Here is a 5,547-nt window from a genome sequence, read left to right on the forward strand (position 1 = left end):
CAGCATCTAGTTAGAGTGCAGAACCATTACATGAAAGCTAGGGTTTTCAAGAAATACAAGAATCAATGATTAACAACAATCAAACAATCACAAGAAATGCTTAAACAATTACCTTGATTCGATTCTAGATGAATTGGTAATCAACTTGATGCAAAATCCAAGAATAATAAGAAGATGATTGTAGAGAGGATTAGAGAGGTGAAAGTACGTGTTTTGGTTTCTAATGATGATTAGGGAATGATTAGTGAAAGAGATTAGGGTTTTAAGTTATTAAAGTTTCACTATCAACCCTAGGCACCCTTAAGTATTGTTTATTACAATTTCATCACCACGTTCCATTATTTGCCACATCTTTCACAAGTAACACATAATCATGCACAACCACAAAACACTATATTGTATCAAAGTGTATACAGTTACACAGTAAACCAAGTGTGCAAGCAAACAATTAAACAATCAACAAACGTGCAATAAATGCGTAATAAAATCTTGGAAATTTGAGTTGTCACAAGTTTATATTCACGAAGTTCACGTATAAGTACAATCACAGTGGGTATTGAATCAGTGATCACGAAATAACACATAGCACATATAAGCTCATGCAAGTCATGCCTATCATTTAACAACAGTTAACTAACCCCGTTAACCCCTAACAAAATTAAACTTAGTTACTGTGCAGATTAACAACTCGATGAAACACCCTTGTTTCGTCGTGAATCCCCTTCGAAGTAACACCCTTGTTTCGTCGTGTTCCCTCAGCGAAACACACTGCTTCATCATGTCTGTTTCGTCGTGACTAGTCTCGGCGAAACACCCTCTTGTTTCGTCGTGACAGTTGTTTCGTCGTATCACATGTGTTACGTCATGTATCAGTTACATACAGAAAACCTAATCGCCGATCAACAGTTTACAACAATTATTCAATCATACAGTAATTATCGATACCCTTTATCATACCAATCGTAACAGAAATATGTGCTAACCTAAAACGATCTAACATACAGTACCAACACCGCATCACAGATTCATCATTACCGAAAACCTATCTCATTAATCAACATCGTATACAGATCAATAGCAACAAGAACCCTAACCAAACACTAATCAATCATTGCGATTACCAACATTCATCACTATTTGTCATCATCTAAACATGAACATAAACATTAATTAGCATCAATCCCTAATGATTTCGATTAACAGTTAATGATTTCAATCAAACAATCATGCAAGTGTTTAAACACTAACCGTGATGAACAGCAAGAATGATTTGATCGATTAAAGATGGCTCCGAGGGCACACAGACGCCGTCAATGGGGAAAGAGAGTTCTAGGGTTTCTTATTTTCTAGAATGTGACGAATGAAACAGTATAACTTGATAAGTATAAGCGTAACATACTGGGCCCTTAATGGGCTTCGGCGAATCAATGGGCCGGCGAAACACCTGTTTCGTCGAGATGCTTGTGACGAAACAAACTCTGTTTCATCGGTGTGGTTTATGGCGAAACACTTGTGTTTCGTCGGACCTTTTCAAGGTTTAAGTAGTTTAAGTTTTCACATGATAAACACATTAATCACATTAAATAGATAATCATATCAAACAAACTTCTCAATACATAATCCAACGTGTACAATTACAAAGCAAACAAGTCTACGTGCAATAAATGCAAAAGTGGAATCTTGGAAACTCGAGTTGTCACATGTTCAGTCTTCTGTCTTCTTGATTTTGCTTGGGAAGATGCTGTCCGGGGGTCGGGCATGCCACGTTTGTTCCTTTTCTTGTATTTATGTTAGATTTAGTTGCCTTTTTGCTTCTTTTGTTCATTTGAGTTCATTTAATCCTGAAAATACAAAAGGAAGACAAAAACACACTTTTTTCCAACATTAGTACTAAAAAAGGGTTAGTTTTACGCCACAATTGATGTAATTTATATGTTGCATTTTGTGCACATCAAATACCCCCACACTTGAATCTTTGCTTGTCGTCAAGCAAACTCTTTATAATGTGGCTTTACACTCCCAAATGAAATGGGTAGAAGAAAAGGTTTTTTGGGCTTGTCATAGAGTGTCGGGATTTCCAAGATTCTTTATTAAGTTTTATTTTTATTTATTTACAACCTATTCGTAATGATTTTTAAAAACGTTTCATCAGATAAATTACTTAGTAGGGCATAACATGCCTTTTTAAAATTCCATTTGTATACGAGTTCACATACCTCACGGGGGATCACTCAACACTCGGCCGAAGGTGTATTTTTAGTGAATCACTTGAGAGCGGCATGGAACTTACTTTTACCATAGGCTTGCCAAGCAATCAGGCTTATGATACTGTCAACTGGTCTTTTCTTGAAGTTGTCTTGGAGGGTTTTGGGTTTCAACGGAAAATGGTCATGTGGATTATGAAATGTGTGTCTACAGTGTCCTATTCTTTGAGCATCAATGGGGAGCTGCATGGGTATTTTAGTGGTAAGAGAGGTCTTAGACAGGGTGACCCATTGTCTCCATACTTATTCACCTTGGTCATGGAAGTCCTATCTCTCCTTCTTCAGCGTGCGTCGATGGTTGGCTCAGGTTTTAAATTTCATGCGCATTATGCCAAACAAAAGATTGTTAATGTGTCTTTTGCCGATGATTTATTTATTTTTGCTCATGCTGATTGTCTCTCGGTTAAGCTGATAAGGGATGCTCTCCATAGGTTTACGATGATATCGGGTTTGGTTCCAAGTGCTCCAAAAAGTACTATCTTCTTGTGCAATGTTCCTCCCCATACAAAGGATCAGATTTTGAGGTTAATGCCGTTTCAGGAGGGTTCCCTCCCTGTACGTTATCTTGGAGTGCCACTTGTCTCTTCTAGACTTGCTTACAGTGACTGTAAAATTCTGGTTGAAAGGGTTCAAAGGAGGATTGATAATTGGGTGTCTAAGTCGTTATCTTTTGCGGGTAGGCTCCAGTTGATTAATTCGGTCATATCCGCTATGTATTCTTATTGGGCCTCAGTGTTCATACTTCCGATCAGAATTGTTAAGGATCTTGAAAAATGTATGCGTCGGTTTTTATGGAATGGTGGGGTTCAGGGTCCGGTTCGTTCGAAAGTGGCTTGGAAGGATATATGCTTGCCAAAGTCGGAAGGAGGTTTGGGTATTCGGAGTGTCATGGAGGTTAATAAATCGCTGATTTCTAGCCATGTTTGGAGTATCATCAATAATCGGCGCTCTTTGTGGGTTTCATGGATTCATTCTTACAAGCTTAAAGGCTCTAGTTTTTGGGAGGTTAAATGCTCAGCTAGTCCGAGTTGGGGTTGGAGAAAGAAACTTGCGCTTCGAAATCAGATTCGTCCCTATGTTTGGAAATCTATTCAAAGTGGTCGTCAAACAAACGCATGGAGTGATAACTGGAATTCTTGCAGCCCGCTCCGTTCCTTTATATCGCCTAGGCGTATTGCAAATGCAGGTTTCAACCTGAGCACGACGGTTGCGGAATTAATCGATGCTAATGGTCATTGGAAATGGCCAGTGGCTTGGTAAGATCTTTTCCCGGTGCTAATAAATATTCCAACTCCCACTTTAGTGGAGGATGTGGCTGATCGATCTTGCTGGAAGGATTATGAGGGTAATCTACAACAATTTCACTCTTCTCAAGCTTGGAACTCTTTTCGGTTGAGAAATGATAAAGTTGCTTGGGTTGATGCGGTGTGGTTTAGCCAGTGTATCCCTAGACACTCGTTTCATGTTTGGCTAGTTATTAATAACAAGCTAAAGACACAGGATAGGATGTCCATCGGGGAAGCGGGTAGTGCCACTAATCTTATTCTCATGTGTTGTCCGCTATGTTCTTATGATCGTGATTCTAGGGATCATTTCTTCTTTCAGTGTCCTTATGCCTCTAAGGTTTGGGAAACAGTTAGAGAATGGGTTGATATGGGGAACGTCAATAACACATGGGATTCAGTTATGGGCTGGTTGGAGAACAGTGCTAGCTCGAGACAACTTGGCGGAATTGTGTGTAAGATTCTGTTAGGGGCTGCTACCTATTTCATATGGCAAGAAAGAAATAATCGGCTATTTTCGAGACTTCAGCGGTCCCCGGCTATTCTGTTGCAAGTCATTATTAATACTGTTAGGTTGAAGATAATGGGATTCAGGATTGCGAAGCACCCGGACCACACGAAGATCCTTGACCGATGGCAGATTTCGAAGAAAGATATAATGGCTGACCCGGGCTAAGGAGGATCTAGATTGTTTTTTGGTTTTAATGTTTAGTTTGTGGTAGTGTTTGGTCGGGTTGTTGTCTTGGTTGTGTTTGTTTTTTCTTTCTGGTCTTGGTTGTTTGATTCTCTAGTCGGGGTATGCCTTGGCTGTGTGTCTAGTCCTGGACACTCCCTGTTCTTTTATTGGTTATTTATAAAATTCACCGGGGTAATCCCTTTACCCAAAAAAAACTATATACCTTTGTAAATATCAAGAGGACTTTTTGGGTGAAGGGTTAGGCTTGGGCTAAAGGTGGGTGGTTGAAAAGCGTAAAAAGCGTCGGCTTTCGTAAGACTTGATATTTTTCAAAACTTTTTTATTTTGATGAAGCATTTCCTTTAAACCAACTTATTTTTGATAAACTTGTTTGTTTATTTCTTTGACTTCATCATTTTTTTTTGAATCGAGTCATACTAAAAACCGAGCTTTGTTACTAAAATAAAGGGTTTAAAATGAAAAAGGGTTTAGGTGGGTAAAGGGTGTTTGGTTTGGGTTATGAAATGAAAAGGTTTAGGTTCAAAGGGGTTAACTAGGGGGATTTTGGGTAGGTGGTAAAAAAAACGAAAAATAATTGTGTAGAAATAAAAAAGGTTAGTCATAATGCCTCCATCACTTACTTACTCGGGTTTAAGTTGGTAAGGACCGGGAATGTATCGTCCTGGCAAGTTCTAGAGTTGTAAGAACCAAGCGGCTATTCACACAAGAAACGAAAAATGAGCATTTAGTTTAAAGATATTTATTTGTATGCTCAAAAAAGGCTCAAAACTCACTTTTGTGGGAATGGGTTTTTATGTGATCAAGTATATATAATCAAATTTTAACTAAGCTTGTCATGCCATTTCATAATTTTCTTATGTTGGTTCTTTTTATCACGACGCTATCGGTTGTAAATTTGTAAAATTACAACCTTTTTAGAACTTGAAATTCCCAAGTTAAACCTAGACAAGTAAAAAAAATGGACTTTGCAAGATTCAAGGTTTTAGCATCCAATAGAGTTTTGTGTAAGGCTTAGGACTTTGCAAGATTCAAGGTTTTAGCATCCCCCCACACTTAAATTACACATTGTCCTCAATGTGTCCCAAAAATAAGTTTTTAGGTTGATTGAATGTGTAAAAAGGTGTGAAAAAGCAAAATTTTATGTAACTGGGCGCCTGGACACGGCCCCGTGTCGGATAGACACGACCCCGTGTTCAGGTGCCAGTAACGAAAACATACAGAAGGTGGACACGGGGGCGTGTCCACTGGGCACGACCCCGTGTCTGGCAAAAATCTACAGAATTTAAACAAACAGCAGGTCTGG

Source organism: Helianthus annuus, chromosome 13 (genome assembly GCF_002127325.2).
Source record: "Helianthus annuus cultivar XRQ/B chromosome 13, HanXRQr2.0-SUNRISE, whole genome shotgun sequence".
Taxonomy (NCBI): domain Eukaryota; kingdom Viridiplantae; phylum Streptophyta; class Magnoliopsida; order Asterales; family Asteraceae; genus Helianthus; species Helianthus annuus.